The 14,019-nt window shown below is 32.6% G+C and overlaps 1 long non-coding RNA gene across 1 annotated transcript in view; it reads left to right on the forward strand.

The window, feature by feature from the left end:
- Positions 1 to 14,019, forward strand: part of LOC148603203 (uncharacterized) — a 92,946-nt gene that overhangs the window by 24,019 nt on the left and 54,908 nt on the right. The gene's annotated exons all lie outside the window — the stretch shown is intronic.

Genomic DNA, 14,019 nt, shown 5'->3' on the forward strand with positions numbered 1-14,019 from the left:
CAAATGAGCAACTCGGATTTCATTCAAAAACTTGCAGCATGGACCAGGTGGACCGGTAGGGTAGGCGTCCTAAGAAAAACGACTATCCTTACACACACAGTTAATATTGTTTGTTCGGTGAGTTTTTCGACACCATGAATCACCTGTACAAAAAGCAGTGTCTGAATTTAATATGGATTAGTTCTTAAGTTCATCTTCTACGTTAAATGTTTCATGTCGTCTGGTTTATATCCAGATCAACATATTTAGTTTATAAAATACAAAAAAAATTATTTGGAGATAAGAATAAGGACACTTATGTTATCTAATTTTAACCGATATATCCAGTATTTTTTTAATAATGTAATCAATTGACGAATATAAAACAATGAAACACTTCAGACTGGTTATTCAGTCCTCGAAGAAGATGAATCCTTAAAACTAGATGTTTTTTTAAATATTTGATAATGAATCATTATACATAATATTGCGCCCTACTAAAACAGTTTGAACCACTCTGGATTTACTTCTTTTTTTTCTATAGGCTGAAATATACATCCTCCGATCTTTACTTGAAATAATGATTTTCAATTTAGCATTATTAAGACAACATATTTAATTTCAATGACGAGTTAGTTCTTGTTTTGTTAAACATTTTATGAAAACGCTCGCCAAAAATCAAAACGGCAATCCTCACATTTAATATTAATTTTCTATTTGCTTTGCTTACAATTTTCCTGCATTCAAAAGCCAAAACCATCAAAGTAATTCAAGGCACCTGAAAAGTTATAATTATCCGTCAACCTAAGATGTCAGATACGTTTTTCTGTTTTTAAAATTATTTAGAGGGAAGCTTCGATAAAAAAAAAAGTGTTGCTAAACTACAAATTAAGTTTCTTTTTAAATAGCCAAATCAAGTTTATTGACTCTTCATGTACTTTTCTAAATACGAATAAATGTAAGATAGGTATTTTTTTTTAAATTCGTTTTTTTTTCTTTTTGCACTTTATTTATAAGCAAAGTAGCAAAAATTCCCAGCATAAGATATACAAAGTATTCAAATCATCGCCATCCTTAAGTCTCAATAATCTCAAATCAATTTTGGTGACATATAGAATGGAATTGAAATTATAAAGTTTGTCCATGCAAGGCAAGGAGAATATTAACTGTGTCCTATCTAAATTTTAAACTATTGAGGCCTATCTTTTTAAAAACTATCTTTCTAATTTTATTCTGAACGCGCGTCTTAAGTTTCACCAATTAGAAAAGTAGACTGCCTTTTATCTGACTAAAATATTAATTTGGATGAGTCAATTGCACATCAAGACAATTACGTTAGGCTTTGTAGAAAAGCTATCAGAAATGGTAGGCCAAATTTACTTTTCAAGTTTTTTTTTAAATTCTTTTATAAAAAATAAAGACAAAAATGTAACATTAAAATCTGGCAAAATTGAACCGCTTTTGAATTGAATGATTTATTCTGTAAAGCCATGTTATTTGTTTACAAAGGTTCGTAATGCACTGAAATTGATATGAATCGACTTCATAAGATTTTTGATTTACACACATGGCCGGTGTATCAAGTGTTCAGTTTAGATTTTAATTACTAATTGACAAGCTTCTCAACAGAATCTGATGATCAAAAGTCACTCAAGACGCTAGAAAAGTACAAGACAATGACAGAAATACTACCGAAATAAGAACAACGCAACAAAAATAAGTACAACACAATTTATTGACGTACAAATGTATGGGATTGATGCAACTGCGTAGAAGTTATATCATGCATTTTTAGCTCAGATTGCCGATATGCCATGTGAGCGATTGCCATCATTATATGTCCGTCGTCCGTCATTGTCATCCATCGTCGTCTTCTTCCGTCGTCGTCGCCGAAAACTTTTTTCAAATATCTTCTCCTCTGAAACTACTCAATAGATTGTAACCAACTTTGCATAAATGTTCCTTAGGATATTTTTAACAATTCTTGTTTGTTGGTTTTGGTCTGGCAAAAACATGGCCGCCGATTATTGAAAATAAAACATAGGGGTGTAATTGTAGAATTATGCAAAAAACTCAAAAACAGTAGGGTTTCGATAAATTGGGGTTAAATTGTTCAGCATGATTCGATTGCCCTAAGCTGAAATTTTCAGAAAGATGCTGACGAATGAACGAGTTGTGAAATGAATTCCCCCCCAATTTTACATTTCCAACTTTGAAAATCTTCTCCTCTGAAACTACTGGATGGATTAAAACAAAACTTCGCGAGAATATTATGTAGAGTATGTTCAGCAATATATGCGTGTGGATTTTTGATCTTGTGAAAACATGGCCATAGTTTCTAAAAATAGACCATAGGGGTTAAATTGGAAAATTATGCAATTAACTCAAAAACAGTTCGGTTTAGCTAAAGTCTGGCAGAGATTAAAATTGTTCAGCATGATGGGATTACCTACATGTACTTGAATGCTGACATTTTCAGAAAGGTATGTTAACAAATTAATGAAGTGTGGGTCCTAAAATGTACTTTAAAAAATCTCCTCTGAGACAACTTGTAGGATGGATTGCAACAAAACATTGCATGAATATTTGTTAAGATATCCTTAACAATTTTTCATCTGTTGAAAACATGGCTACCACTAATAAATTGACGATATGTTGTAATAACCTGAAAACCAAAGGATTTATACTAATTTTCTAAGAACGACCTATGCTGAAAATTTCATACATTTCTTTTACTCAATGTTGGAGTTATTGCCCTTGAAGAGGAAAATGATAATTACAAATTTATCTCACAATATAAACCGGCTGAATAAACTAAAATGCTCTGTATTGATTAAATGATTCCTGTGACAATAGTACAGTCCAGCTTTAGAAAGCTATAAAGATTATTTTTGACCAGGTGAGCGATTCAGGCTCTCATTATTACTTAAACGCTCCGACGACAAAAAGGAGGGTAAATAATATCCCAATAATTAAATCACATGAATATACGTGTTAACTAATTGTTATTATATGTTTGATCCAATTTCAGGTCGTGTTTTGTTACCTCGAGGGCTTTGAAATCCAGTTGAACAAAATCTAAGCAAAACAACTGTCGAAACAAACCCAAAGCACCTACATTTGTGACTGAATTGGCTCTAGGTTATCAGTTGCGATTCTTCTCCATCTAGCCCCTGACGGAAGCCGTTAAGCGGCTATTTTCTTTGTCTCACTTCTTTTCATCATGTTTCATTTGAACTTCATTTGTATTTATTTTTTATTTTTTAAAATACATTTGACTTGTTTATCAATTGAAAAAAATCGTAAGGACTGGGATCAACAAAAAGATAAATACTTTCTGTTGTAGTCCTTTGAAAGAGCTATGATATTTTTATGATATCTTCCGATTGTGTGGATTGTTATTAAATATTTTAAAGAAATTTTGTATGTCTTGTTCTGCAAAGGGATATTACAAGCAGTTTCCAAGAAAATTGGAAAGGCCATGGACGTCCAACTAAAAAGTATGAGAAAACTCAAAAGATGCACCCGAACAAGAAAATGGTCAAAAGGGGAAATATTATTATGTTTGAAATAAAAACAAAATGTAATGATGTTGTTTCATTTTATGTGATCGATCATTTGCTACTAGAATGAAGTGATTTATTTGACTGTCTTTGAGTCGTCTAAGTATTCATAAATAAAACGAGACATTTCTTTGTTTTGTCAATACTTCCTTAAATGGTCAGTAATGCATGGAAAGTTAATAATGATAACGATTTTTCTAAAATAGTTTGTTTGTTCAGTGTTCTAACATTAATTATTTTGTAGGTTCATATATAATGCAATAGTGACAGCTTTTTTTACAATATACATTATACTGTAATGATTTGCATTTGTAAATAGGCAGCATGTATTATCATGTATTTAAGAAGTAAACTATTTCCCTTGCCGATCATTGACACAAACAATCTATAACTATATTCAAATCTATAAATCTTAATTACCATGAATTGCTGAATAGTTTAGAATTACTGATCAACATGGTCCGTTTCGTGACCTAACTTTGTATTTTAGCCAACCCTAACTGTCTTATAATGATATATCAATACACAAATAAATGCATGTACATTACAAATTGAATTCAGTTAATTGTCTATTGATGACGTTGACAATATTGATAAGCGTTAACAAATGTAGATTTCATATTGTCAATGCTAATAAAAGTTTATATTATTTCTTTTTCCAACGAACAATTAGAAACAATCTTTAAGTAGCTTTAATGCAGTTTTACCCTACAACATCGCATACGGTAATAGAACCTTCTCTGAAAGACATTTTTTTCGCATTTAAAGAGGTAGACGTGGGGTAAAGGACATAACTTTGACAAATCATTGGAACGTTTGTATTCAGCATTGGACATTAATCTCATGTAAGCATCAAAATAACTTAGATTGATTTCATTCTGCTTCAAATTAAAGCTTGATAAGCTTTGGTGAAATTGAATATGATACAAACATATCACTGATTTCAAAAGTTATGTCCCTTACCCAATGTCCACATCCTGAACTATCAAGTGTTTTCATTATTCTTTGATTCACAGTATTAAACTCACTTTTATAAGTCCTTTCTTGTACTTACATCTTAACATTTGCATCTTAAACTTGACGCATCTTCCCTATCTTCCCTATAAGGTTAAAAATTATTTTGTTTTACATTTGTATTTAGTTCCGAATATTTTCAACTATTTATTGTTCACATCTTTTTTTCTGTTTAGAACAATGGTTTTGATTATTTTGACCGTTAATGATTTTATCGTGGTCGTTTGTTCTTGCAAGATACCGAAAAAAAAACCTTACTGTGATGGAAGCGGCAGGTTCAAGAGTAACCAAAGGAACCAAGGTTATAGCGGTAATCAATTGAATGTAATCCAGGGACAAAGACCACACATGGAAAACAGACATACACAACAAAGAACATAAAGTAACTAAAATCATACATATAAAGAAGCAAAAGCAAATGACTCCACTAAAAAAAAAATATACGAATTACATGATCATATCCAAGTACACTTTAATTCGAACTTCTTGTTCTTGGGAAATAAGCATATACAGTAACAACCTTAATCAACATATGATTATCATAATTAATCAAATTTACGTTACTATATTGACGTCGATAAAATTCAGTGAATGTATCAAATCTGAGTATAAAGTAAGAGTTGACCATAACAGTATAAATCAGTATTTGAGAGAGTCTAGTAAAATTTGAAAAAAAGATGATGGCAACTTTTAGAATCATCTCTGTCGCTATTGTTCTAATTGGAATCATCATTTCTGCCGCTAACGGTATGTTATTTTATTGCATTTGTATGATTGTATTACTACATATAAGAAAATTGATGCCAAAAGTTACTTAAAGAAGAATCACCTATTTTGTGAATTATTATGTAGATGTGAAAGATTCTTATTGTGAAGGTTACGACTCGGAAAGATTGATTATCAGATGCCCAGAATTACCAGATGAATGTTAAAAACAATGCATGACTCTTATTTAAATATGAATGGATAGGTAATATTTATTTTAACGAAAACTGGTTAATAGTTAGTCAGCTATGAACAACTTTTTAACCTGGTTCACGGCCGTTTAGTCATTTAGTCAATGTTTTTGCATGGACACAAGTATTGTGAAAAATAAAATATGATATTCCAAGCAGGAAATTTTGTAATATATAGGTCTAAGGTAGTTATCTGATGAATATCCTGGACACATGTGGGATTCGAACCCACAGTAGTGCCGAACGCGTGGTTACAAGCCCAGTGCCTTAACCACTCGACTACCGTGTGATAAATTTAAACGATAATTGAAAGAGTAGTCAAGGTTATAGCGGTAATCAAAAGAATGTAATCCAGGGACAAAGACTACACATGGAAAACAGACATACACAACAAAGAACACAAAGTTACTAAAATCATACATACAAAGTAACAAAAGTAAATGAGCAACTCGGACTCCACTAAAACTGGGAGCATGGACCAGATGCACCGGTAGGGTAAGCGTCCTCTGCTTTTCTAGAAACACCCACCGAGTTGCTCATAAAAAGTCATGTCCGGGGTAGACAAACGAGGGAAGGAAAACTATGACCCGTTGAATAAATCAGTTTTCATGGTGCTGATGGATACACCATAACGATCCACGAGTTCATGATAACAACCATAAAACTTCTGTAGTGATGACTTCAATCTTGCAGCAACATAACCCTGTTCTAGAAGCCTATTTGTTAGAGTTCTAGTGCGATACAAAACGTCTGCGTAGTTTCGACAAGCTCTGGCATAACGTATGAGCTGTGATATGAACACTCCATACGCAGGAATCATTTTTTTTTACTTTTATTCTATCCACAACGCTCTGCCCTAAAAGAATTTGTAATATCTCCTTTAAATTGCTAAAGTTAAATTATTTCATAAATGTATCCATTTTATATCATAGCAGAAGAAGAACAAAACCTTATTTGATGTCTTCAGATATAGTTTTCATAGGGTCAGAGTTTTCCTTTCCTCGTTTGTCTACCCCAAACTTGACTTTTATGAGCAACTCGGCGGGTGTTTCTAGAAAAGCAGAGGACGCTTACCCTACCGATGCACCTGGTCTATGCTCCCAGTTTCTAGTGGAGTCCGAGTTGCTCATTTGCTTTTGTTACTTTGTATGTATGATTATGGTAACTTTGTGTTCTTTGTTCTTATGTCTGTTTTCCATGTCTGGTCTTTGTCCCTGGATTACATTCTTTTGATTACCGCTATAACCTTGGTTCCCTTGATTACTCTTTCAAATAGAAAGAATTTACGGAGGATACCGAATTGGTATATTGTATATTTTTTTTTACTTTAGTTAATAAACTGTTATTGTCTGTTTGCTGCAATCCTGATCATATTTTATGAGTTTAATTTTTTACTACGTGTTCATTACATCCCGACTAGAAGCCACCGACATTGACGCCATGATAAAACGGTAGTTCATGCAAGGGTTAGGAGGTAAGGGGAGCTAAAATAGTATTTAGTATTTGTGACCATATATCATCAGTAAATACAATGTCAGTGCATTTTGTTGGTAGCTGAAACAAAACGATTGCAGTATAAACATGATTTTTGTGAGAACAGAAGATTAGATGGTATTAGCTATACCTTACACTTTTCCTTTTTTTTAATCTTATTCTTATTTTCAGCAACAAAAACCTTTCCGTCTTCCCATCCACAAAGTAAAAATAGGAATATCCCGGAAAATAGGAAAACTCTAGAAAAAGATCCACAAGAACAAAATATAGGTAAGAAAATTAGGGAATAAATAAAAGATTATTTCGAAAAATGTATAATTCATTTTGTCTTTAATTAAACTTTCTTGTATTGTTATACATCATTTTAGATTTTCCACTTCGAATAAGATCAAATGAACATATTTCTTTAGTTTCAATATTTCCAACTGCCGAACCAAAGAAACCCTGATAATTCGAGAACTACCTTTTCAAGAAGCAGACTAAGGTTACGACAATTTTAAGATCAGTTGTTCGATGAAAGATAAAAACATTATAAGCTTAATTCTTGTTCAGGAGACATTTTTTGTTGGTGTGTTTTTGTTACAAGTAATTATTTTTGCTTCTTTAAACTCCGTCTTTTTTAATCTACGGGTTTAGATTACGGTAGGAAAATCAAAAATAAGGTATGTGAACAGATGTTACAGAGTTGACAGTACGGTGATCTTTGATATCTGTTGCATAGATACAATTTCCAAAGTTGGGCATTTGTAAAATTTCGATTTAGTGTAGGTTCTCCATCACCTAGTTACCGAGAGCATCATACGAATGTGCAAGAGAAGAAATATCTCTTGAACAAACATCTCAAAAGACAGCCATAGATGCGTTGACTTCTTAAAATGTTGCGTGCACTTATTATTGCGGTATAATAATTTATCCTATATTCAATTCCTTTCTACGGTTTATATATCCAGGATCAATTATGTAAGCATTTGTTTGCCATATTGCAGACTGAAGACTTTAGCATTTTCCGAAAAAAATAAGAAAGCGCAATATTGTTTTACTTTACAGTAATGGAATTAAAAAAATAATGTAATTCTCAGATCTGTATTATGGGTTTATACCTCAAAACTATTTTTACTCGTTTGATAAAAGACATAATATTTCCAAAGTATTGTTTTTTTTTTAAATGTCTTGATAATGTTCTGACTAAACATTTGTTACATGGAAATAATTTGGTTTTGGTTTGGTAATTCATGATCGCCCCAAAAACATAAATAAACAAAACAATATCTATTAACATATGTGGAGACAACTGTTCATTGTATATAACTATTTTTCAACGAAACGTATATTATATTTATTTTTTCAGCTGGTAATGCATTTGGGATAAATCAAGAAACACTGGAAGCTTTTGAGCAAGATCTAAAAGAATGGGCACAAGGTGATCTCATGAGTTGTGGCCATTTGATGCGTTTCTAAATATTCGAAACCATTAGCTCGTTGCATAAGGATATTGCTTTCTTTGGTTATAAATGTCGCAACGAATTCTATTATCCAATGTAGTCCGGTAAAATTTGAAACACAGTTTTAATATCAAGCTAGTGACTCTCTCCTGATCCTTAATTTGAATTTCGGAAAATCAAAAGGAAAATTCTTTCAAGACTGCTTTCTTAATGCGGAAAAATATCTCAAATACATGTACTAGTATTTGTTCAATGTTAACATATCACACAGGTCCCTACATGTATTCAATATTGCAAAGTTTATACGCAAAATGTATATTCATTTTTTACGAATTTTAGTGTGTATGAAATCCAGTTGGTTAAGTTTCTTGTATAAATGTAAAATTTCCAACATTTCTTTCGTATTCAGTATACACCATTCTGAACATACGCAAAAAGGGATAAACACTGGCCTGCTGCTTTTATATAAAAACATGTTTGGACTAACATTGCCCAGCAAGATATACAAGGATGGGCAAAAGGTGATTTCATGATTTGTGGTCATTTGAGGGTTTAATTTACGGCAAACGGTAAATTGGTTGGGCAGAATCGACAAATCTTGCCTTGTTTTGTTTGTCTTAGCAAAAAAAAAACTCGTTTTTACGCTTAGACTACTAATAAATCAGTTAGAAAATTAAAGAATGAATAAATTCACTTAGGATCAATCTGTTGATACTATGGAAATTACTTATTAATGTTTGAACAAAACAACAGAAGTGTGGGACAGTTTTAAAAATCTTAAATTGAGATTTTCTTCAAAATTTTCTTAAACCCTAATTCTAATAAATGAAATCACCAAGGTCTGTTTTTTTTATATTAAATTTAAATCAAAGGGGAAACAAAAGCTTTTCAAGATTATAATATATAACTTTATTTATTTTTTTTATACATAGTTAATAATAATGAGATTTATTTTGCTTCGTAAAAAATGAAATTAATTATGATTACATTACCCTACTTTGATTCCAGCAAACCATGAAAAGGGTGACAAGGGAAATCAAGAACAACTCGAGGAGACATGGGATAAAGGTAACTTAAGATTCTAAATGTCTGTACAATTTGTACTATAAAGGACCGAATATATTTACAACAATACAACCCCTTCAAAAATATTTATAATATGCTACTTTTTGAAAATACGTTTACAGTAAAAAACGTGATACGTTTTAATAATAATAAGCTTGATGATGAATTGATTGTTGGGGTTCAACGCCCGAACAGCAATATTTCAGCTATAATCTGGCGATAAACACGAAATGGATGATAAAATGAACATGAAATGATGATGAAATGAAAAATGGGGTTGGACACAAGGATAATGGGGTCGACAAATTTTGATTGCCACTGGAAATAGGGAAAAGTGGATAGGGTCGGGCAATTTAGTCTTATGTGGCAGAGCCCTATGGTTCCTACTCAGGGAGAATACCACATAAGGGTTCTTTAACGTGCGAGGAATGTGGCCTTTTTTTCCCAACACGGTGCACCACTATGATTTGCGGTCAGGTTTTCCGTATTATAGCCTGGCAACCCCAGCATGTAACACGCCAGGGTTACCCCAATCCACCACCTAGGGCACACAACCCAGTTGCTCTGTGGGCAAAGCGCCCTAGCCCTCGGCCAGGGTTCTGAGCACTATTTAGGCGCCTTTTACGACAAGCTTAGCGCCGCTGCGAGTCTATTCTTTTGACACCCGGACCTGCACGGGGATTAATAAATAATTAAAAATATCAAAAACTTGAGAACAATACAAAAGACTATAATTCGTGTAGATGTATCTTTGCGCTCTTTTATATAAAATTGCTTTGAAACTTTGGAAGGTATAAACAAACACCTCCTGAAACAAAAAAGAAATATATAAAGCTCGATTATTATCTTGATTATTATTAATACACATGTACAGTATATTTTATTCATCAAACTTGAATGATTTTAACTTTCTATCTTTGAGCTTTGATTCTCTTTTAGAAAAGTCACCTAGTGAACCGTCCAAAAAGGAGCAACACGTAAAGTAGACAGTTTCTGACTTTTAAACACAGAGAAATTGAACAATAATAAAATTTCTCAATGAGTGTTTTCTCTTTTAATAGATACAATGTTATACTTTGTCATTGTACAGGTCGATATGGGAACCGTTAATATCATATTACAATGTTAACGTATTGAAAATGATGATGAACAAACACAACCTACACTATATAGATTGTTATAGTATTACAATTTGTCCCTATCAAAATTGGAAAGTGTCATTAGGAAGCATCATTAGAGTGTAATCAATAACCAAATTTACAAATTAACAAAGGTATAGACGGGGGACATCATATGAACAAGTACCATTTTAAACGATAGTGACTTTGAATCCTCTGAAAGCGTGGGTTGTCTTGCAACTAGCAGAAAATCCATCAGTTAACTGTTGAAAAAAGGGGTTATCACATATGATATGATGAGGATCCTATAAATAAATGAATGACAACCTTTCTTTTCTAATTTTTTGTTATTGTAATTTTTCTATTTCGGTAGCTTGTTTAAAGACTGCCCCGCCTTATCTTATACATAATAAAATGGGCAGTATTTCTGGTAAAGCATACGAATTGAAAAACACTGCACTCGAGCAACTATATCATTCAAAGAAGTCAGGAATGAAATCACAACACACCAAATTGCTAAAGAAGTAAAATACACAAAATAACTTGAGATAAAGGATACTACATGCACTGTGAAGTCAGCCACATATCTTGACCTGCAGTTAGAGATCGATGGAACAGGTAAACTATACGACAAACGATGACTTTCCATTCCGTATTGTTAACTTTCCTTTCATCTGTAGCAACATTCCTTCAGAACTTGCATTTGGAGTTGTCATACCACAACTCTTCTTACTATTAGGCTTCTGAAACAGGATTTTGTTGCTACAAGATTCAAGTCTTCACTACAGAAGTCTTATGGTCGTCATCATGAATTCTTGGATCGTTACGATGTATTAATCTGCACCATGAAAATCTATTTGCTCAATCTGTCACAGTTTTCTGTTCCTTTCGTCTACCCCAAATAACTTTTTAAATGAGCAACTCGGCGGGTGATTCTAGGAATGCAGTCCATATTTGAGTACTTTTTTCTTTGTACGTATTATTTTGGTTATTTTATGTTCTTTGTTATGTGTGTTTGTTCTCCCTGTACTGGTCGTTGTTCCAGACTTGTTTTCTAAAAATATCCGCTAGAATCTTTGTTGCCTTCATTACTCTTTCAAACATGAAAGTTTACTTTTTTAATTGTATGAAACATATATTTTCTTGTAATCTAATATCTATGTTCACCTCTCACAAAAGGAACTACAATTATACTTTTCAATATGTACTTTAGACTTCAAATAATTTGTTATAAACGTGCAAATTACAATGTTGTTCTTTTCAAAATTCGGACAATTTCCCTCAAATGACTTCCCTGCGTTTATTAACCGTTTTCTTGGTCTAAGGGAAGCGTACTCGCTCTATCCCAAATTGATTCATACAAAAGCCGTTTTAGTTGCTACTCAATGCTTATTCGCTCAGCACGTGGCATTTGAGTGGATAATGTGACGACTAGTTGGCTCGAGGTCAGGATGTGCCCGAGAGTGATGGCATGCCTACCTGCGGACTATTGCTTTTGTGAGCTAGAGCAATAAATATACGAGTCGGCGAGTCGGACTAGCGCATTGCATAATTTGATAGACTGGTCGTTTTCGTCCTAAATTCCATAAGATGTTCAACAATAATTAATCAATCAATTTGTGTGTATAAATGCAGTTTTAAAATCGTATGAACATATTTTTTTGTGATCTCATATGTGTGTACACTTCACACAAAAAGAATATTATACATTTAAAAATACTCTTAAATATATACTTCAATCTTTTTTTTCATGAATTTTTTAGAAACGTGAAAATAACAATGTCGTGTTTCCAAATTAAGACTCAGACTATTTCCTTCATATTTAGCATTCAATGACTTTCATGTGTTTATATACCGCTCCCATGGTCTCAGGGTAATGTGCTCGCTTCTAGTAATGATGGTAGTTGATTAGATCCCCGGACAAGTCACATCAACGGTTTTTTAATTGGTACGTATTGCTTATTCACCCAGCACGTGGTATTTGAGAATATTATGTGACGCCTGGTTAGCTCTGGGTCAGAATGTGCGCGATAGAGATGGCCTGTCTACCTGCGGACTATCCGTTTTTGGAGCTAGCACAATTAAGATCCTAATCTGTTCGACTGGTCATTCGTTTTCGTCCTGAAATCCATAGGGTGTTCAACCATAATCAATCAATCAATCAGCATGTATAAACGTGGTTTAGAGTGGACAGTTTGTAGCTTTCAGTTTATCTTACTGACTGCCAATGAACGTTTTGTTTTCTTTAACATGGTATACAATTAAGTGACATGTGTAGTAACATGTTATAGATATGCCATTACCATTTTGTGCATGTCTTGATAACGTAGAACATATTGTGAACAAATAAACACACCTATAGTTACGCCATCATATCCTAATTCAGTTTTAGAAATGCCTTTACCTTGTTATTTGCATCATAATGAATTTAATAGTTTTCCTAGATGCATTTGAGTATCATGCGACAGAACAAGAATTGTACAGTCTACAAGCATCGAAACAACAAGTCACATGTAGAAGAGTAATCAAGTAAAACAAGGTTATAGCGGTAATCAAAAGGATGGTATCCAGGTACGAAGACCGGACACGGAAACAGACATACACAACAAAGAATATAAAGTAACATAAAGTAAAATAAAGAACATAAAGAAACAACAAATCACAAGCAAAAAAAATCCTAAGACCCAGAAAAGTAGGAATCCAGGAAAAACCAAAAAAAAAATAATGAAATATTGAAAGTATATATGATCATGGTGTACTTCTTTCCAGAAAGGCACGCTTCGTTTTAGTCTATTTTTGCTTTAAAATTCATAATTGAAATTTTGAGATAATGCATGATACATAAACACAGGAAAAAGACAACACAATTTGTCAAATAAAAAAAAACTGTGAAAAACACGGATTAAATACACGGCAAAGTAAACAAAACGCTTTGACCTTTTTTTTGTAAAATTAGAAGGCGTATACACTTATAACAATAATTGTTTACGTTAGGTTATGTTAGCTAGTTTCATACACTACGTATATTTTATTTTATTTATATTTATTATATGTATTTTTAATGTTTGGGCCGCTGACGAGAGAATACTCCTTTAAACAAGTGTGCAGCATATCGAAAGATACACTATAATTGGTAGTTATGTACATCTTCCATAAAAAGTACTAACGCGTTACTTTTCTTTTCAAGCATGGAAATTTACAGTGCATTTAACGCGTTGACCATTGATTAAAAATCTATAGGTACAAATTATATAGTTTACACAAAATTTGAATATATTTGCATGCAGATAGTTTTTGGTATAGACTAGGATTTGTTTTTATTGCAGAGCAATAGAGCTTATATTAAAATTGTAAAAGATACTTGTTTACCTTTATTCAGCAATTCGGC

Source organism: Perna viridis, chromosome 11, assembly GCF_037379345.1.
Source record: "Perna viridis isolate PV_CMFRI_1.1 ecotype Kerala chromosome 11, ASM3737934v1, whole genome shotgun sequence".
Lineage (NCBI taxonomy): Eukaryota > Metazoa > Mollusca > Bivalvia > Mytilida > Mytilidae > Perna > Perna viridis.